At 39.4% G+C, this 22,731-nt stretch overlaps 1 protein-coding gene across 1 annotated transcript in view; it reads left to right on the top strand.

Annotated features, from left to right (window-relative positions):
* Nucleotides 1-502: 502 nt before the first annotated feature.
* The window catches only part of DIP2B (disco interacting protein 2 homolog B), a 150,026-nt gene continuing 127,797 nt past the window's right edge, over nucleotides 503-22,731 (top strand). Inside the window, exon 1 of the mRNA XM_014458244.2 lies at nucleotides 503-724. The gene's annotated coding sequence lies outside the window, so the exon portion shown is untranslated. The remainder of the gene's footprint in view (nucleotides 725-22,731) is intronic.

Genomic DNA, 22,731 nt, shown 5'->3' on the forward strand with positions numbered 1-22,731 from the left:
ATTGTTTTGTTAATACTTCTACTGTACTGTACTTAGACAAGATTCAGAGCTTCCCTTTGCTTTTTAAAAATGGGTATATAGTAGTTATTTCCTTCATAGTAACTTCCCTGAAGATCAGGAGGACCTTTTTTAGGGTATGCTATCTGAATGAGATATCTATCTACTGGGTTGCATACCTCCACTGGGTAGGGAATAGGCACCCGTAACAAGACCATGCTATCTGGAGTTCCATTTTAAGCCAGAGGCTGGATTCTGTGTTTATAGCCCCTGCTGTCCAACTGGATTTTTGTGCCTATTTATATAGATCATTATAAGTTTGAAGGGTAGGGATGGGGTCTGGTGAAGTGAAAATATAAACCTTTAAAGTCATGTGGTTGATGGGAGAACATACTGTCGATACATCTTATAAAGGGTTAATATCTAAAACTTAGAAAGAACTTAAAAATTGATTTTAGAGAGAGGAAGGGAGAGGAAGAGAAACATTGATGTGAGAGAGAAGCATCGATGGATTGCCTCTTGCACATGGCCTGACTAGGGATTGAACCCACAACCTGGGTATGTGCCCTGACTGGGAATTAAACCTGCAACCCTTTGACCCTTAGGTGCACTGGACAGCGCTCCAACCATTGAACCACACCAGCCAGGGAGATCAAGTTTTGATGTTATAAAATTTTAGCCTATTCATGGACAAGAACACATACAGGAAACTCCATTTACAAGTTAGGTATACCTTCAGAGAGTAGGAATTAAATAATTTGTCTTACGTTTCAATGTGCTTTGAAGGCTAAGAAGTGGAGGGCTGTATCTGGTGCCTGATTGCTGAACCTGATGTTATTCTTAGTTTTTATTGAGTTTCATATTTTTGTTTATCCATCCAGTATGTTATTTTAATTCTTTTTTTTTATTAAACAACTAAATTTCAGCCTGAATTAAACTTAAGTTTTATACTTCTACAACTTTTTCTCTCTACTTCTATACTTGCTGGAATTAAAATCCGTATATGAAGAGGAACTTATGTATAGCTCTAGACTTAATGTCCTGGTATAAGACAATAGCTGAGTTTAGTCTTCTGGAAATAAAAGAACACGTTTAAGCAACAGCTCATTAAAAATATGTCCGAACCTTACAAATGATTCCACCTATTTTGCAGAAGAGAAATAGTCCATCAGAGTTAGTGAATTGCCTAAAGCCACAAGTGGAGGTTATATGTGGGCATTATTGGGAAATCAGCAGTTCCCGTTGGGGACACATCCTTTGTTTCATTTAAGTATGAGGTGTTGGACCCCAACCACCCCTTTCCTGCTACCTCTGTTATTACAGCACAGAACCAAATGCCATCCTGAGTTTGAATTTGACCATGACATCTTTTGCTCTTTTCGTTTTGATCTAATCCCCACACCTGTGGAGACAGTGTTTACCTCAAGGAATTTTGTGATAATTAATTTAGGTTTAATTTTTAATTGACAAGGTCTCTAGAAAGAAAGAAACATTCCTTTTTACTTATTTCTTTTTCATTTGACTGATGTTTTGACCAAATTTAGAACTTAGTAGAATTTTTTTTTTCATTTTATAAAGTAAAGTCCAGTATATATTAATGTGAAGGTTGATACATGTATTACTCATCATGTGATACAGATTAACACTTATATACTTAATCAGTATAACATTTTATGCTAAGTGTGAAGCTGCTTAATGATCAAATGATTATTAATTTAGAACTCAACATTGTCAAATAGGAAAAGGTCATCAGGAATACTAAAATAATGTATTTGAAAAGTTTAGCCCAGTGGTTGGCAAACTCATTAGTCAACAGAGCCAAATATCAACAGTACAACGATTGAAATTTCTTTTGAGAGCCAAATTTTTTAAACTTAAACTATATAGGTAGGTACATTGTTATTAACTTAATTAGGGTACTCCTAAGGCTTAGGAAGAGCCACACTCAAGGGGCCAAAGAGCCGCATGTGGCTCTCGAGCCGCAGTTTGCCGACCACGGGTTTAGCCCTAGTTCAAATGTAATGTATATTAAAAGGTTTTTATAGTTTGATATGTGATAAAATGTTTTGCTTGTCTATCTTGGTCTTATATTAACTTAGATGTTCTGCAGTTTTTATCTTGCCTGACTGTTTTTTAGATAAGGTTATCTAGTTTATTTTGACAATAACTTAATTGTAAAATAACCTAACAGTGTTATTCCTGGTGTGCTTTAAATGACAGGTCTTAAAGGGCTGGTCTTTTGGAATCCAGGATCCATCCACCTTTTAACTTTTAGCTGTAATTCTTTTGACCTTTTTTTTTTTTTGACAGTTTCTTCTTATTGAGAGAGAAGAGCTCTATTTTGAATAACAGGATATGTTAAAGAATTATTTTCATAATACCATTTAGTTAAATTGGCCATATAAATGATCATGGAGCTTAAGTTCAGGGTCTAAAAGGAGGAACACTTTCGGCTCTAATGAGAGTAAAACACTGACAGTTCTGGTAATGAGTGTTAGTTAGCAAGCTAGTGGTGCACATAACTGGTATGTTTCCTGTGTTTTGTGTACTGGTGATTATATTTAGAACTGGAGAATGAACTGGAGTGTTTTATTAGCAGAAAGCTTCAGGTACACAAAAATTATAACTAATGTGGCCATTGAGGCTAATACTACATCCATCTTACTCAAATATTTTTTGTTTTGTTTTTACTTTGTGATAATTGAATTAATCAAAAGGCTGTGTATTTAATTATAAAATAAGCCACTTATTCACAGAAGAAAAATCTCTAGGTGCATGGAAGTGAAAATGTGTGAGAACGAATTAAATTTGTGGTCTCTGGCACATGGCCTTTCGGGAATATATTGAAGGGCTCCTCCTACTTTCTCCCCTTTTACTCTCAGCCTTCCCTCTTTTACCCTCAAAAAGTAGGATTTCTTTGTGCCTTTGTGATCTCATAATTCCAATTCAGCTCCTGGAACATAAGTTTCTTTCTTGCTGTGTTTTAGGTATTTACAATGTTCAGTAAAGCTGAATAATTTTATAGCACTTTGCCAATAGGTGCCACCATCTTACACAGAGTATTCCAGCCATAGCTTTAAGACTTTGGTTCACATTAGAAGAATTCAATCTCATTTATCAGTGCTTTATATGGCTTAGTATATAAAAAGAGGCTTTTGGCAGGGATAGAATTGTTTTAGAAATATAAAATAAGAATGATAAGCAGAATTGAAGTTGTGAAAAAAACTGGGGGAGGGCCTTAGAGATAAAGTTTTGACTGTGTCTTGGATTGTGTCTGTTTTGCATGGTGGTAAAGCAGGTTAACAAAAGCAGTGTATATGGGTAGCTAGAGAACGATCATTGCTATGCATATCCAGTCTGGGACTGTTGAATCTTAGAGCTTTGACATGTGTCCAAAACCAGGAGGCTTTCAGAGTGTTGGCCTGGTTTGGATGATCCTAAAAAAGACAGTTTTCACTTGGAATGAAAGAGACTGAGGATTCAGTAACTAAGGAGTTTGGTAACCCAAGGTATTTAGATAAATCTGATTTGCATGTTTCTTTAAAATAGCTATCACTTGTCTCAATTTTATTTCTTTGAAACTTGGTTATTTTTACATTTTATGATAGAATAGGTAATATTTGCTTTAATGTAGTCAGATTTTTATATCAGATCAGTAAAAATATTCACTAACCTCTTAAAAATTAAGCGATTTTTTTTTGTTATATGGGTATTTAAAACTCACACATTTCTCCAGTCTTTTGTGAATCCTTCTACTAATTTGTCCTTTAGGCAAAACTAGCATGTTCATGCAGAGATAAGCTCTTTATAAGGGGGGATTCCACTATAGAAACTATTTGGTGCTTTGTTTTCACTCCTGTATCTTAGAGGATGTTCCCTATCAGCATATATAGCTTCATTATTTATTTTTTCTTTATTGATTAAGGTATTACATATGTGTCCTTATCCCCTCATTGCTCCCCCACTCATGCCCTCACCCCGCTGGTGTCTCTGTGTCCATTGGTTATGCTTATATGCATGCATACAAGTCCTGTGGTTGATCTCTCCCCCTTACCCCCACCCTCTCCTACCTTCCCTCTGAGGTTTGATGGTCTGATTGATGCTTCTCTGTCTATGGATCTGTTTTTGTTCATCAGTTTATGTTGTTCATTATATTTCACAAATGAGTGAGATCATGTGATATTTATCTTTCTCTGACTGACTTATTTCACTTAGCATAATGCTCTCCAGTTCCATCCATGCTCTTGCAAATGGTAAGAATTCCTTTTTTACTGCAGCGTAGTATTCCATTGTGTATATGTACCACAGTTTTTTAATCCACTCATCTGCTGATGGGCACATAGGCTGTTTCCAAATCTTAGCTATTGTAAATTGTGCTGCTATGAACATAGCGGTGCATATATGCTTTCTGATTGGTGTTTCTAGTTTTTTGGAATATATTCCTAGAAGTGGGATCACTGAGTCAAATGGGAGTTCCATTTTTAGTTTTTTGAGGAAACTCCATACTGTCTTCCACAGTGGCTGCTCCAGCCTGCATTCCCACCAGCAGTGCACGAGGGTTCCTTTTTCTCCGCATCTGTCGCCAGCACTTGTCACTTGTTGATTTGTTGATGATAGCCATTCTGACAGGTGTGAGATGGTACCACATTGTCGTTTTGATTTGCATCTCTTGGATGATTAGTGACTTTGAGCATGTTTTCAAAAGTCTCTTGGCCTTCTCTATGTCCTCTTTCTAAAAGTATCTATTTAAGTCAGTTGCCCATTTTTTTATTGGGTTGTTTATCTTTCTTTTGTTAAGTTGTATGAGTTCCCTGTAAATGTTGAAGATTAAACCCTTATCGGTGATAACATTAGCAAATATGTTCTCCCACGCAGTGGGCTTTCTTGTTGTTTTGTTGATGGGTTGTTGTTTTTTTGCTGTGCAGAAGCTTTTTATTTTGATGTAGTCCCACTTGTTTTATTTTCTCTTTAGTTTCCATTGCCCTAGGAACTATATCGGTGAAGATATTACTTCGGCATATGTCTGAGATTTTGCTGCCTGTGGATTCCTCTAGTATTTTTATGGTTTCCCATCTTACATTTAAGTCCTTTATCCATTTTGAGTTTATTTTTGTGTATGGTGTAAGTTGGTGGTCTAGTTTCATTTTTTTGCATGTATCTGTTCAATTTTCCCAACACCATTTATTAAAGAGACTCTCTTGACTCCATTGTATGTTCTTGCCTCCTTTGTCAGATATTAATTGAGCATAGTGATTTGGGTCGATTTCTGGGTTCTCTATTCCATTGGTCTATATGTTTGTTCTTGTGCCAGTACCAGGCAGTTTTGAGAACAGTGGCTTTGTAATACAGCTTGATATCTGGTATTGAGATCCCTCCTACTTTGTTCTTCTTTCTCAGGATTGCTGCAGCTATTCAGGGGTCTTTTTTTTTATTCCAGATGAATTTTTGGAGAGTTCGTTCTAGGTCTGTGAAATATGCCATTGGTATTTTAATGGGGAGTGCATTGAATCTATAGATTGCTTTGTGTAGTGTGGACATTTTAATGATGTTGATTCTACCAATCCATAAACACAGTATGTTCTTCCATCTGCGTATGTCTTCATCTATCTCTTTTTTCAGTGTCCTGTAGTTTTCCGAGTACAGGTCTTTTACCTCCTTAGTTAAGTTTATTCCTAGGTATTTTAATTTTTTTGGTGCAATGGTAAATGGGATTGTTTTTTAATCTTTCTTTCTGTAAGTTCACTGTTGGTGTATAAAAATGCCATAGATTTCTTGGTGTTAATTTTGTATCCTGCTATATTGCCAAATTCATTTATTAAGTCTAATAATTTTACTTCATTTTTTTGTAAAAAATAGATTCTAGAGAGAGAAAGGGAGACAGACAGAGAGAGAGAAACATCAATGTGAGATAGAAACATTGACCGGTTGCCTTCCACATGTGCCCAAACGGGGGATTGAACCTGCAACCCAGGTATGAGCCCTGACCGGAATTGAACCTGCAACATTTTGGTGTATGGGATGACGCTCCAAACACACCGGCCAGGGCAAGTTAGTTCATTTTTCTTAAGGGCTACATGGCGCATGTTGGAAATCCATCATATATAATTGACAATATAACTTCTTAAATCAATATAGAGATTATTTTAATATAAGCAAAAATGTGAAAATCTGGTATCTTGTTATATTGAAATGCTTGGATTCTTTGTCAGCATTATGGTATTGATATAAATGATTTTTCTGAATTTATCCATTGTGTTCATAGTTAGAGTTTGCAAACAACTGCTGATTCACTATTCTGATTTTTCTATAGAGGAATAGATTAAAAGTGAGATTGTTATCTTAATACAGCAGTAGTAGATAGTGCAGTGGCCTTTTGTGTATGGAGTGTTATTAAAAAATAAGTCACTGGCCCTAGCTGGTTTGGCTCAGTGGATAGAGCGTCGGCCTGCAGATCCCGGGTTCGATTCTGATCACATGCCTGGGTTACGGGCTTGATCCCCAGTAAGAGGACATGTAGAAGGCAGCCAATCATCATTGATGTTTCTATCTCTCTCTCCCTCTCCCTTCCTCTCTGAAATCAATAAAACTATATTTAAAAAAAATAACTCACAGGTGGTATTGGGATGTGTGATGTCTGATAGGCTGAGGGAGTTTAAGAAGAAGGGGTGTCAGAACTCACACTGGGAGCAGTGAGGGGGCTCTTGGACCTTTCCTGCGCAGCCCTGGACTTGGTCACAGATGACACGGAGTGGCGTGTGTGTAATGAATGCTGACTTCTGTTTAGCTGAAACAATAGGGTGCTTTAATAATTTTTAGAGCTTCTCTATTATAATTACCTTTTCAATCTTCTTTGTGCATATAAAGTATATGTTATATTACAGTGAATGCTCACATTTAAAGGAGAAGGTTGCAAACTGAGCAGTAAATCTCCTTTGATGGTTTTACTCATTGGCTTAGCTGGTTTCAGCCCATCAGAGTTTCCTTAGTCATATTTGGTAAGTATGTTTTTCTACCTCCCGTGGTCATGAAGTGAGCACACATGCAAAGTGTGGTTACACTGCGTTCTGTCAGGTTGGGTCCTAAGCATCCAGCCATGTGACTGGCTGATGTAAGATTCAGAAATAACTAGTAATTTCTAAATATGAGTTTCATTTATTTTGTTTTCTCCAATGTCATCAAGTCTTGCACACCTACCTATTTCTGCATTAATGAGTGAAGGACTTTTTCTTTTTTCTTTAAAGGAAGGACAAACTAGGAATCCTGATGATTTATAAAAACTGGGTAATCCACTTAATTAAGGCAATGATAATTCATGGTGTCTTGGGAACAGTGGCTGTAACCTGCATCACAAGATGTACTGTTTTTAACATAATTTTGTTAAGTAGTCTTAATCCTAGACTCACACCCTTTAGGAGAAACTTAACACAGCCTGCAGCCTGCCTTTCACACACACTGCCTTTCTCCTCCAACGTCCTTCCCGCATACTCCCCTCTGTAGAGACTTTGGGAACATACTAACTAGTATTAGTTCACCTGGTTTTTCAGCCGCTTTTCACATTGCTCTAAAATGTATTCTTGTACAATTCTAGATTCTTCATAAATACCACTGCTTTATGTCTCTGGTCATCTATAAATGGATAATTTTACAAGGTAGCCTGCTTTTCTTTTTCTAGTGAGAATAAAAATACCTCTTTTCACCCTGGCCAGTGTGGCCCAGTTGGTTGAATATCGTCTCAACACCGAGAGGTCACTGGTTCAATTCCTGGCCAGGGCACATGCCCAGGTTGTGGGCTCCATCCTCAGTAGCGGTCCTGGGGGAAGCAGCCAATCCATGTTTCTCTCTCATGGATGTTTCTCTTTCTCCCTCTTCCTTTCTATCTATCTAAAATCAATAAAAACATTTTAAAAATACCTCCTTTCCCTTTTTTATTCTTTACTTAAGATGCAGCTTTGATGATGATGATGATCACATCATCAAAAAGTTTTCAGATTTATTACTTTCCTTTGTACATATTCTATCTCTCTCTCTCTCTCTCTCTCTCTCTCTCTCTCTCTGTCTCTGGCGCGCGCGCGCACACACACACACACACGCACATGCACACACATGCCACTGTGAAGAAGTGAAGTTAGATATTCATATCTCTGTTTTACAGATGAGGACACTAACAGAGCTAGAAATGATTTGCTTAAAGTCACATAGCTTAGTTAGGAATGGAACCATATCACTAACTAGATCAGTGATGGCGAACCTATGACAGGAGTGTCAGAGGTGACAAGCGAACTCATTTTTTTGGTTGATTTTTCTTTGTTAAATGGCATTTAAATATATAAAATAAATACCAAAAACATAAATCTTTGTTTTACTATGGTTGCAAATATCAAAAAATTTCTATATGTGACACGGCACCAGAGTTAAGTTAGGGTTTTTTAAAGTGCTGACACGCCGAGCTCAAAAGGTTCGCCATCACTGAACTAGATCATTTTATTCCCAGACTAATGCTTTTTACACTGTACTATGATGTCTACCTTGTTTATTTCAAAAGTTGTTTTCTTAAACAATTCCTCTGCTAGCGGAATTCTTAGTAAATATCCTTCTGTTAGATATATATTATTCCAAAATAATTTTTTAAAAATATGTTTTTATTGATTTCAGAAAGAAGAAGGGGAAGGGAGAAGGGAAAAGAAATATCATTGATGAGAGAGAATTGTCCATTGGCTGCCTCCTGTATGCCCCCCACCAGGGATTGAGCCCGCAACCCAGGCATGTGTCCTGACTGGGAATCTAACCATGACCCCATGGGTTGATGCTCAACCACTGAACCACACCAGCCAGGCTCCAAGATAATTTTTTAACTGTTCCCACTTGTTGAACATTTAGATTTTTCAGTTTGTCACTATAAAAACAATATTGAGTGGACACATTCTTGTTTTCCTTTCGGGTAGATTCCTGGAAGATGTCTTGGGTCAAAACATATAAACATTTTAAAGATTCTTGAGCACTGCACAATTGTTTCCCCTGAGGGGATGTTCTGATTTCATTATTCCTTCATATTAACCTGCTATTCACATAACAGAAAGCTTGACAGGGTGTAATTATAGCCTTTGCCTACGGAGATTGGAGTCCGTGGTTGTTATTTATTAGTTTAACGGTTATCATCAACACCATTTCTATAAAAATTACCTGTTTTTTGTGATGGCAGTAGGAGATTTTGAGATTATGATCTTTTGTATTGTTTTGCTCTTTTCCTGATCATGTAATTTATGACAGCAGTTCTGTAAGGACATCCGTATTTACATTTACGTTCAACTGCTTCCATTTCCTGCAGCTCAACTGAACAGAAAAAAAATTGAAATATTAGGAACCATTGTTTTTAATTAGTAAGTCTCCTCAAATGGCTGGGAGATGGTGTCAGTTTATAGAACCAGAAAGAGGTATTTTATGATAGTTATAATTAGCACTTACTCACTTAGGGTAGGAGACCAGTAAATTCAAGAGTCACATATGTTTGAATTAAATACTCTCTGCCCCTCATTGTACATATGGCCAGGACAATTAATTTACACATCTTTGGGCCCTGACTGGGAACTGAACTGGCGATTCTTTGGCGCACGAGACACGCTCAACCAATTGAGCCACACCAGCCAGTGTATTATTCATCTTTTTTAACCCCCTCAAAAAATTATTTCCTAAAGATGAGTGTTTGGGGGAAGCCCGATGTTTGCTTCTAGTTTTAAAGCTTAAAACATGTGTAAATTTCTCAATTCATTGATTTGCATAGCTGATTCCTCTTCCCGGAAGAGTCCTACCAGAAGGCTATTCCCAAGATACCTGTATGGCTAACTTCTCCTTCAGGTTTTGCTCAACTCATTCTCAAATGCGTTCTGCTTAATTGCCTTATTTAATACTAGAGGCCCAGTGCATGAAAACTGTACACTGCTGGGTGGGGGGGTAGTCCTTCAGCCCAGCCTGCGCCCTCTCACAGTCCGGGACTCCTGGGGGGATGTCCGCCTGCTGGCTTAGGACCGCTTCCCCCAGAGATCAGGCCTAAGCCGACAGTCAGACATCCCTCTTGCAGTGCGGGCCTCTCGCAGTCCGGGACCCCTCGCTCCTTACCGCCTGCCTGTAGCAGAGGCGGGAGAGGCTGCCTCCACCGCCGATGCGCTCACCAGCTGTGAGCCCGGCTTCTGGCTGAGTAGTGCTCCCCTTGTAGGAGCACACTGACCACCAGGGGGCAGCTCTTCCGTTGAGCGAGACAGGTAGCAACCAGTCGTTCCGCCGTTCAGTCGACTTGCATATTAGGGTTTTATTATATAGGATTACAGTCTCCCTTCCCCATCTGAATTTCTCATACCCTGCTCTCTTTTTCCTGTAGTATTTTCCACCTCCTAACATTCTATATAATTTATCTATCTATTATGTTTATAGTTTACTAGAGGCCTGATGCACGAAATTCGTGCAGGGGGCTTGGCCCTCACAGCCCTGGCTTCGTCCAGAAGGTCGGAAGGTCGTTCAGCTGTCCGGTCTAATTAGCATATTATGCTTTTATTATTATAGATTGTCTCTTCCCTCAAATAGAAGCTCCACGAGGTAATCTTTGTTTTGGCACATCCCAAATACCTAGACCAATACGTGACTCCAATCAGCAGCCAACACTGGCTAAAGGAGGAATGTGTGGAACAGGCTGACCAGAGAGAGCCTTTTAATTTAAAGTACATTTGTTTTTTATATTTTATATAAAATATTTTATATATTTTGTGTTTATACATGTTAGCCAGTTCACTGAACACTTCTCTTGCTTTTGTAGGCTATTTTTAGTAAGCGGAATTGAACCCAAGCATCTGGTTCCAGATGACCATTGTACCACATTGCCTCACAGTAGGCTTTATTGTTGGCCTTTGTAATGTTTCTATGCATTCTTGCTTCATTTAAAAAAATTTTTTTATTGATTTCAGAGAGGAAGGGAGAGAGAGATAGAAATATCAATGATGAGAGAGAGTCATTGATTGGCTATCTCCTGCACGCCCCACAATGGGGTTCGAGCCCACAACCTGGGTATGTGCCCTGACCCAGAATCAAACCATGACCTCCTGACTCATAGGTCAACCACTGAGCAATGCCAGTTGGCCTTGCTTCATATTTAACCTGTTATTTTTATTCTAGTACTTAAATCTTACCCTGTCTCATGCCCAGTTTCTAAAGAACCCATGTCTGTTTGTTTATGATTTGGGAGTGGGACCATCTTTACCCATGTACTTCTCTGTTCCTATCTTGGTTTGCTACCGTCATCACTCCTATTATAGAAATCAACATTCTCATCCTGTGATCAGAGAGCAAAATTCTCTCATCCTTGTTATTAACCATTCAGGGCTGAATCACAAAGGAGCTCTTGGGAGTTCTAGAAAACCTCTTGTCAGCTTTGAGCAGGTTCATATATTTCAAACTTCATATATTAATTTATTGAACTAGTTTTCACCTATTTCCTCTTAGGAATCCACTAGTAGGAAGAAATGAGGCAGAAATATAGCAGGACTTTGCACACTCACAAATGTTATGGTAGTATCAAAGTTTGCATAATTTCATACATGTATCTCAGTAATGTAATTGGTATCTAAGTTAAAATTTAGCATTTAATTTAATATTTGCAAGAATTAATTTCTCAAGCAACTAGACAAGTGATGTCAATTTAAAGAGAAAAATAGGTAAGATCACATTTTTATAAGCTAGTAAAGATATTTTGCCTTTGATATATTTCCGAAAAGAGGACTACGTAGGGTAGGGGAACTGGGAAGAGAGATTATCACAGTACAAGAAATGGGCACTTATGCTTGACCATTGGTTGAGTGTCGACCTATGAACTAGGAGGTCATGGTTCTGTTCCTGTCAGGGCATAAGCCCAGGTTGGGGGCTTGATCTCTAGTGGGGGGCATACAGGAGGTAGCCAATTAATAATTCTCTCATCATTGATGTTTCAATCTCTCTCTCCCTCTACCTTCCTCTCTGAAATCAATAGAAATATATTTTTAAAAAGAAAAAAAGAAATGGGCACTTAGTTATGTCTCCATTTGACAATTGCCTAGTCTAATAAAAAGCAAGTGAAGTAGTTGGGAATAGGTTCTTTTCTTTTAAATATATTTTTATTGATTTCAGAGAGGGAGAGAGAGAAAAACATCAATGATGAGAATCATTGATCGGCTCCCTCCTGCATGCCCCCTAGTGGGGATCGAGCCTGCAACTCACGTATGGGCCATGACCGGAATCGAACCCTGACCTTCCGATTCATAGGTCCACACTCAACCACTGAGCCACACTGGCCAGGCAGAGAATTAAGTCTTTTTAAAAAGGCTCAAGTTGTTCAGTGCCATTTAGCCTGGAAAGAAGAGGGAGAGCTATGACTTGGTGTAGCATTTTAGTGATGAGGAAGATTATTGACTATCAGACTTTTAAGCTACTTGGTTGCCTCAGGCAATTGAGCCTGGTCCCCCCCCCCTTTTTTTTTTTTTGGATAGGACACAGTGGAGGTCTTTTCTCAGGAACTGCTCAAGGGTAAGTTCACAATGACAATAAAGCTGTGGACTGGTTCCAGGCCTTGGCTTGCTGAATTAGTACACTGGGGAAATGTTGACCTTGGCACTGATCAGAGCACCAAATTCTTTTCTTTGCATTGTTTTGCATCTCTTGCAAGCTCTTGCTGGATTGTGCTCTACCAGATAGTGATAGTACACTGAATATTCTGCTAAATACAGAATAGGCTTTTGAAAGAATTAACTGCAGACAAGGTAAGCAAAAATTATTTTTAGTACAAAAAGATTTACCCTGCCCTGACCGGTTTGGCTCAGTGGATAGAGCGTCGGCCTGTGGACTGAAGGGTCCCAGGTTCGATTCCGGTCAGGATCATGTACCTTGGTTGCGGGCACATCCCCAGTGGGGACTGTGCAAGAGGCAGCTGAATCAGTGTTTCTCTCTCATCAATGTTTCTAACTCTCTATCACCCTCCTCCCTTCCTCTCTGTAAAAAATCAATAAAATATATTTTAAAAAAAAGATTTACCCCATGAATCCTTTAAACAGCAAAGTCCCCTAATGCTCCTAAGTAGATTGATTATATACAGTGTTTGAGAAACAAATATATTAAATATAACAAGGAAATCTCTTGGCAGTGTGTAAACATACACCCAACCTCACTCCATTTCCATATGAACTAACATTATCAAATGGTATATATGTGTATTATATGCACAGTATATAATACAAGTAAATGGCATAGCAGTAGAGTTTATTATGGCTGGCCTTTACAAATGTTATCTTTTATTGATTGGTAACTGGATTATATTGTTGAGAGATAAAGTAACCTTTATGATATGAGTTCTTTTAAATTTTTATAAATTGCTTATGGTCTGGTAGTGGTCAGTTTTCATCAATGTTCACATATATTTTTTCATATATCATATAATTTATATACGTACACATGCGTGTGTGTATATCCTATATAATAAAGAGCTAATATGCAAATGGTCGCATGCCATCATGGAGTAATGGCTCAGACTCTTAAACACTGGGGAGAGAGGAATGAGGACCAGCCAGGCACAAGTCAGCTTGCGAGAGAGGAATGGGGATGCCCTGCGGTCCCGTGTGGCTGCGGCTAGCCCGGGCAAAGCCAGCCTGGGTCCTGGGTGCCTGTGGCCGGCCAGAGGGAGGGAAGCCCAGGTCCTGGGTGCCTGTGACTAGCTGGAGGAGGGAAACCTGGGTCCCAGGTGTGGGGCAAGGCAGATGTGATTAGGGGCGATCAGGCAGGCAAGCAGGCAAGCAGTTAGGAGCCAGTGGTCCCAGATTGCGAGAGGCAGTCGGACATCCCTCAAGGGTTCCCGGATTGGAGAGGGTGCAGTCCTGGCTGAGGGACCCCCCACCCCCCGCCCCTGTGCACGAATTTCATGCACCGGGCCTCTAGTGTGTGTGTGTGTGTGTGTGTGTGTGTGTGTGTGTGTGTGTGTAAATTAGAGTGCCACAAGAGATTGAGGTCCTACAGAAAATTGAGTGGCCCTTCTCAGTTCTCCCAAGTATGGTACATAGCTGGTATTACTTTAGATGCACAGGAGCTAAGGCATCCATTGTATGTAAAGAGTAGAAAGAAATAAACATAATAGCCCAGCTGGTTTGGCTTAGTGATTGAACGTTGACCTATGAACCGGACAGTCATGGTTTGATTCCCAGTCAGGGCACATGCCCAGGTTGCAGGCTCAATCCCCAGTAGAAGGCAGCCGATCAATGATTCTCTCTCATCATTGAGGTTTCTGTCTCTTTCCCCTCCCATCCTCTCCAAAATCAAATTTTAAAAAAGAAATAAGCATGATGAACTGCTAAAGATTTTTATAAATGACTAAATTTATATCCACATACTTATACCCATCATCAATACAGCCTGTTTCCAAGATAACAGTGTATTTTGAATAGCTGTGATTTTATTTATTAATTTTTAGATGAAGTAAGGTGCTTTTTAAAAATCTTCATTAATGTATAACTCACATGCCATACAACTTACTCATTTAAAGTATGCAAGTCAGTGTTTTTTAGTAAGTTCACAGTGTTGTGCAACCATCATTACAATCTAATTTTAGAACATTTTTATTACCCCCAAAAGAAACCCATTAAGCAGTCACTTCCTATCCTCCCCCACTCTCCCCTTTCCCACAAACAAACACTAAACTATTTTATGTCTCTATGGTTTTGCTTATTCTGGACATTTCATATAAATGCAATCATACAAAATGTGGTCTTTTGTATCTGGCTTCTTTCACTTAGCATAATGTTTTCATGGTTCATCCATGTTGTAGCATGTCATTCCTTTTCTTGCTGGATAATACTTCATTGTTTGGATATACCACATTTTCATTATCCATTCACCAGATGGACATTGGGGTTGTTTTTGGTTATGAGTATCGCGTCTATAAACATGCAAGTATAAATTTTTGTGTGAGTGAATGTTTTTATCCAAGAAAGTGTTCTTCAACATAGATATCACCCAGTACAAAAAGGCATACAACTCACATCAGAACTGTTTCATTTGTAATTTGTTCTGAGATTTATATATATTTAAATATTTTTATTGATTTCAGAGAGGAAGGGAGAGGGAGAGAAAGATAGAAACATCAATGATGAGAGAGAATTGTTGATCACAACTCACATGGAGACTGAGCCTGCAACCCAGGCATGTGCGCCAGCCAGAATCAAACCATGATCCCCTGATTCATAGGTTGACCCTCAACCACTGAGCCAACACCCTCCAGGCTTGTTCTGAGATTTAAATGGTTGGTGGTAGGGGCAGAATGGTTGAGAGGGGAACTAATACTTATTGAGTGTCCACCCTGGACCAAGCCCTTTGTTGGGAACTCTGCATACATCATCTCACTTAATTCTGTTAACAGTCCTGTGTGACAAGTACCGGTTTCCTCATTTTACAGATGGACAAACAAGGGCCCAAGAACTTTAAATAACTTGTCCAAAGAGTCATAGCTGATAAGTGATGAGCCAGGCTTACAATATAGATGCATCTGACTTCCGGAGCATCACACAGAAATGGAGGAATCAGAAAAGTTTAAACATAAGAAAAATTTTTTAATGAATAGTCTTACTTCTTTTACCAAATCAGGTCTTTCCAATGACTCACTTTTCTTTCTTTCCTTTACTTGACGGTATTTCTTTTCTACTACTGAAGAGACCGTTGCTCTATGCCTGTATATTCAGTAGTAAATCTTTTGGCTGAGTGAGGGTCTTTTGTCCAAGCACAGTCTTACATGAAGCCTGATTGAGTATAATCGGTAAAAGCAGAGTTGCTCTGGTTGAAGTTTAGAGAATTTCCTAGAATTACTAATGGTTCTGGTACAGCTTTTAGTCTGGAAACGAGGAAAAACATTTCTCACACAGCTTGCTTATTTCCAGACGGTAGTCCTTAAACAACTGGCAAATTAGTAATTGGAATTTGTATTCACATAATCTATTTTTAACTGATAGTTTGTTTAGATAATATTTTGATGGGGGACTCTTCACATATCAAATGGTTGCTGTTTAACTTCAAGAATAAAAATAAACACAAGTACAATATAGAAATGTCATTTTGATTGTGCTAAAACCTTTGATGGAATCAGCGTGTATCAGAAGTATTAACACTAGCACAATGTATTGATGAATCCAGTTCAAGGCTCATAATGTGTGTACTTAAGTGATCTTACATTAGTTTAAGAGTTGATTTGCAATATTCTGATTTCAAGTAAGTAAACCAGTACTTTGTAAGCATTCAGCCTAGATAAAAATCTCATGGACATAAGACTGGCTGTGAAAAAAATATTTATTAAGAGGTTTAATAGTAAAAAGTTTATAAGGGTGTATCTCACCTAGGTTACAGTTAAATTTGCTTTTAAAAGTTTTAGTGCCGTGGTTTGTGGTTCTGGTGGAGACATCAAGTAGCAACAATTGGTGCTACTGACTGGAAATCATCTCATTTACTAAGTATTTTTTGGATTATGGGTTTGACTGTATGTAACAGAGACCCCAAATAACAAGTACTTACACAAGACAGAAGGTTATTAATACGTCATGTTTAGTAGCCAGCACTAGTGTGGCAACTCCGCTCATGAGGTCATTGGGCTTTAGGCTCTTTCTATCCTGTGCCCTCACTGCCCTTGGATCTGGCCATCAGCCATGGTCCGAGATGGCTGATCACCACAGTCCCATGTCAGCCAGCAGGAAGGAGAAAAGGAAGGGGCATGCTCTTTCCCTTTAAGAGCAGGACCTGGAAGTTGCACATATTCTTTTTGTCCAGACCACATTGGCTACGCCTAGATATGAGGGGACTGGGAAATGTGGTCTTTACCCTGAGTGGCTGTTTTGTCCAGCTAAAAATTTTATTATGGAAGACAAAAGAAGAGATGATGGGGGACACTTGTTTCTCCTTAAAGCCCTTAGCACACAAACTGCTTATGCTTGGCTTTTATAATGATGTTTCCTCATCTTTCATGTTCTATTAAAACATTATAATTACATTCTTTAAAAAGCTTTATTCTGAAAAAACAGCATTACAAAAACACTTATTTCAAATGTAAAAGGGAATAGGAAATAATATTTTAAATTGACAAAGTATTTAAATCCAGGAATAATAATAATAATAAACTTACAATTCTAAGTATAAAGCTGAAACACCTAAACATAATTGAACATATCCAACATTTGGTTGTTTCTAGCTTTTCTTCTGGAATAATAGCTTTTTCTTATTACCACTACTATCATTAATATTCACATTTCCATATATAGTGACAGCATTCAAAGTTGGTTATTTTTTCTGTAATATTTTAGATATGTGGTGGGGTGGTGGTGTTTGGGGGATGAGTTTAGGGAAAGAATGGTGTATACTTGGTTTTTCATTATTACTGAGGATAAGTAGCAGTAGTGTTTTTTCCCTTTTCATTCCTAACTTTGTGATTAGTACATTGAGTGAAGTACAGGAAATATCTGTTCAAACTCTGAAGTATTATTCCTTGCATTGTTGTTTTTGCTATTTTAAGAAGGAATTTGCTGTTGTTGTTTTTTTTTTTTTTTCCTCCAAGTGAAACTACAGGAAAGAAGTAAATCTTTTGGTAATGATATTAGAGATTTAAATATCTCTATGGGAACAATAGGCACACACATTGTGGACAGAGCTAAACCATACTATGTCAGACAACCCAAAAGTTACAGCTCCTAAACAGAGGTGACTAGGTATTTATAAAATTAGAAGTCATTCATAAGAATCCTTAAGCAGTTCATCATATTTCTTTCTTTCACTCGCCTTTTTTTGTTTTGTTAATCCTTATCTGAGGATATTTTTTCCATTGTTTTTTAGGAGTAGAAGGGATGGGGGGAGGGAGAGAGAGAGAAAGAGAGAAACACTAATGTAAGAGAGATATATCTATGGCAGGAATCAAACCTGCAACCTAGATATGTGCCCTTGATCGGGAATCAAACCCGAGACCCGCGGCGGTGGGCCGATGCTCTAACCACTGAGAACACTGGCTAGGGCTCACCTTTTTTATCAGCTCTTGCACTACCCACACACCATGGTCACCTTTCTATTAATTACAAATCTCATTTTTATTCTTTTGTTCGTTTCCCCACCCTTGCTCAGGGAGCCTCTTTTCCTAAGAGTATCATTAATATTTAACATTTATTCTTTTGCTGAGACTGCATTGAGGGGCGTGGGTTGTTTTTATTTAATCTTTAAAAATAGTGACCACCAGTTATTTACTTTAAATTTGCCCCAGTAAAAGAGGAACCAGCCCCAGCAGCTGATGTCTTTTATGAATGTCTGACCCAGGGTGTGCCCTTTCGGGTTTAGGAACTCCCTTCTCCTCCCCACCACTGCCGCTGATGGTTTTATCCTCTCCCTCCCACTGCCTCTCCTGGTGATCCATACCCTCAACCACTCTTTCACAGACCTGATCCCCCCTCAACTTCCACTACCAGGTCCCCCAAAGCTGTTCCTTGCACCAGCAATAATCTCTTCTCTTATAGTCTCTGCCCCTCTCCCAGACCTTTAGGAGACAATGCCCAAGAAAATTTTAGTTTCTAGTGTTTCCTCTAAAACGTAAATCCATCTTCAGTCTTCTCTATTCTTTATCGCTTTCTCATGGATTTGGTTTTAATGGTTTTTTTCTTGGTCTTTAATAGGCTCAAGGTGAGAAAAGAAGAACAGGTAGGGAAAGGAGCAGAGAATTAGCCTAGCAGGAACCCTTTTGTGTCCTCCTGATCGCCCTTCCCCGATACCTCTCAGCTCTCGCTCCTTTTGGAATCCTGTCTTTTCTTCCTGACAGTGATGTGTTCTGTCATCCAAAGATGAATCCTGAATGTATTTCCTTAGAAACTTTATAAAGTTATAGAAATTAGGTTAATAGTAGTGCAAATCATTATTTAACAAGTATGTATTATTGCTTGCTTGATGGAATATTGATCAGTAAGTACTTGCTAGCCTGGATTCCATCCTCCATCCTCCTTTTCTGTTAACCCCCAGCTCTACGTTATGCACACCATCAGCCTTCTCCCAGGGACTGCTGGAGAAAATCACAACACCGGAAACTGGTGCCACCAAAATTGTTTTCCTATCTCCTTGGACCCTCTGCAGTGCCTGCCCGACAGACACACTCTACATTTCTTTAGTTAACTCCCTTTGCCGTTAGAGTAGCAGGTGTCATTTTTGAGCGCTTACTCTGTGCTAGGCACTGAGAACTTTGCATGTATTATCTCTTTAATTTTTATAACAAATGTAGACTCTGTCATCTCTGTTTCACAGTTGAGGACATTGAGGCTTAGAGAGGTTGGCTTTTTTAGAAACAACTGGCAGTGCTGGGGCTGCAGTCTGTATCCCATTCCCCTGGTGGCACTTGGTATCTCTACTAAAACCCTCTCCTCCAGCTCTCCAGTCCCTCAGCGAAGGGCTGCGGAGCAGCAGCTTTGGTAGTAAAGAGCCTGGTGTGAAGCTGGCTCTCCCACATGTGTCCTGTGCAGGTCACCGTCTTCCTGTGCTTCCCTTTCGCACCTGGAAACTGGGGCCAGTGAAAATATTTTGAAGATTAAATGAGTTAACACATGTGAATGCTTTAGATGAATGGTATCTGACATGAGATAAGAACTAAATGAGTGTTAAAGGGGAAAAACAGACAGAAAACACCTTTACTCTGACTCCTACGCAGAAAGAAATTTAGAGGTCGTCAAACCAGAGCCCTGCCCCCAGTACTCCCTCAGCATCAGTACTCATTTATCCATCCGCGTCTCCTTTCATAGAGAAAAAGCTATCAATAAAGTCCTACAGTGCTTCCAACCTTTTAGACATCTTGACAGATACTGAAAAAGATATTTGTTCAGTGCAATGGGATAAAAAGGCTGTTTGGTACTTGTGGTAACTGCCTCAGAGTATCCAGCTCCTCTGAGCTCTGCCAGGCTGCCCCTAGGACTGAGGATAAACCTTCCCACACCCATAAAGAGCCCACAGAGCAAGGACACAAGGCTTCCCAGCATAGGTTGGGAAGCCCTGGAACCATCCCCATGAACCTATGCCCCCAGCTCTGGATCTTATTCCTTCTAATCTTTTCAGGAACTTCAGTCTTTAATATCAGTTACCTTCTTCCTTTGCTATTGTTAATGTTACTGTCCTACTTAAAGCCCTTGAATGGCTTTCCCTTTATTTATAATAGAATCCCAAATCCTTCAGATGGTCTCCAGGGCCCTACAGGATTGGGCTCCCGCCACCTCCCAGCCTCATCTCCACACCACTTGTCACACTGCCTTTCAGCTGCACTCCCACCCAGACCCATCCCACTCAAGGTCTTCTAAGGGGTCTGCTTAGCATATCACTGCAGGCCCCTTGTCCCCAGCTTTTGTTTCATTTTAAATTTTCTTGGGACTCAGCTTAAATATCACTTCCTCAGAGCCTTCCCCAGCTGCCCAGACTAGGTCATGTCCTGGCTTTGAACTCTGCCTTGCTCTGAGCAATGTGCCTGCTGAAATCTCTGTCAGAGCTCTCTCAGCCCCCTAGACAACTTCTGCTAGCCCTTATCAAACTTGTAATTAAGTCATTAATTATATCATTATTTTTAGATGTCTCTATGCTGGAAGAGCCTATATACTTAATGATGATGACTGTAAATTTCGGGACCATGTGATCTTCTGTCCTGTACTCTGAAGTAGTGCTTTGTAGGTAGAAAGTCCTTAGTATATGCTGGTTGAGTCAGTGTTTCAACCTTTATTTAGTAGCTATTTCTACTGTTATGCCCAGATTTCAGGATCCCCAAGAAACCAACAGGGAGCCAGCAGTCCGATGCAAAAGCATAAGAATCTGTATTTCAAGCTAGCTTGAACTCCCCATCCACCAGACTCACCGACACAACGGCAGGCCAAGTGGCTGAGAGACAGAACCCTGCGCCGAGATGGGTTTTATAGCGGGGGTTGGAGTAAGGGGAGGAGAAAGGACTGTGCTCTGCGATTGGCAGGCGCAAGTCGATGTCTTGTTCCTGGGTGTGGCTAGCAGAGTCTTAGACTTCCGGGAAGAAGCTCCTTGCCAAACACGTGGCCAAGGTAAGATGGAGGACGTAGCCCTTACCCTGGGGCAAGATGGCCCTTACCCTGGGGGAAGGTGGAGGGCCTAGCCCTCGCCCTTTCATCTACATAACATAAATTTGTCCATCTTTAAGAAAAAGGAAAATAAAAAAAGGCTTACTCTTGTTGACCCTATAAGCCTTCTGTCAATATTGCCCCATGTCTTGTTCAGTTTATAATAAACATATTGAAAGAAAAAATAATCTGCCCTGAGTAGTTCAGTTGGTTAGAGCGTTGTCCCCATACACCACCAAGGTTGAAGGTTTGATCCCTGGTCAAGGCACAAACAAGAATCAATCAATGAATGCATAAATAAGTAAAACAACAAACCAATGTCTGTCTCTCTCTCTCTCTCTCTCTCTCTCTCTCTCTCTCTCTCTCTCTCTCCATATATATATATATATATATATATATATATATATATATATATGTAAAATTTCTTCCTCCCCCTCTCCTTCTTCCCCTCCCTAAAAATCAATAAATAAAAAATTCAAAAAACTTGTTCTTAATTGGGCCACTGGTGATCTAGCTGTAAATTCAGCAGGCATTTTTCAATCTTTATTTTACATTTAATGACAGTGTACATTGTTAATCTCCTTTTCTCTTTCCCTTTCCCTCCGCTCTCATTTCCCCCTATTCCTTCCTGGTCTCCCGTTGTGTCCCTGTATTATCTCTTTTTCCTCTGCCCAACCTTTAAATGTCAGTTTTTTAAGGATTCCTTTTCTGGTCTTCTCTTCTCAGACAGTATTCCTTCTGATGATATCATGCACACCCAAGCCTTCAGCTACCACCTCCTACACTGATGGTGAAAATCTGTATATCTTTCGATTGCCTACTAGATATGTTCCCTTGGTTTTGACTTGCCACACATAACAGTGCCAGGCAAGTAGCATTCACTGAACATGAACCCAGAGCAGCCATAGAGCTCACTTGATCCTCATTCCTACAGATGAGGAAACTGAGGCTCAGAAAGGTGTAATGGTTTGCCTAAGACCAGAGGGCCAACTGGGAGCAAAACAGGGAGGAAAACATATCTCCCAACACCTAGGATCCAAGGCTATAATCTGTGCCAAACACATAAGATAATCTGTTTTCTGTCTCATCGGAAAGGCCCTTTCCACTCTCACCTAACCAAACTGCTTATTTTGTAATCCACATACTGTAGCTGTGACAGTGTTCTCCCTCCTGTGTTTTGCCCTGTGTGTCTTTGGTTTCCAGAGCAGTATGAATCAGCTACCAACAAAAATCTTCACCTGTTTAAAAGTTTTCACGTTACTTCTGCACTTGTAAGAGGCATACTTAGATTATTTATTCATGTTTATTGATTTGAGGGAGAGAAAGAGAAAGAAAAACATCGATTTGTTGCTCCACCTATTCATGCATTCACTGGTTGATTCTTGGATGTGCCCTGACCAGGGATCAAAACCACAACTCTGGCACATCTGGACGAAGCTCGAACCAACTTAGCTACTCGACTTGGGCCCATACTTAGATTTTTGACCAGTTGTTAATTTTATCTACACCACTGATAACGAAGCCTGACACATTCACTGCCTAATTTTTTTTACAAAGTATAAGAGAAAGTTTATTTACTAGTAGAAAGTTACAGAGTAGGAAAAGT

The sequence above is a fragment of the Myotis lucifugus genome, unplaced genomic scaffold, assembly GCF_000147115.1.
Source record: "Myotis lucifugus unplaced genomic scaffold, Myoluc2.0 scaffold_91, whole genome shotgun sequence".
Lineage (NCBI taxonomy): Eukaryota > Metazoa > Chordata > Mammalia > Chiroptera > Vespertilionidae > Myotis > Myotis lucifugus.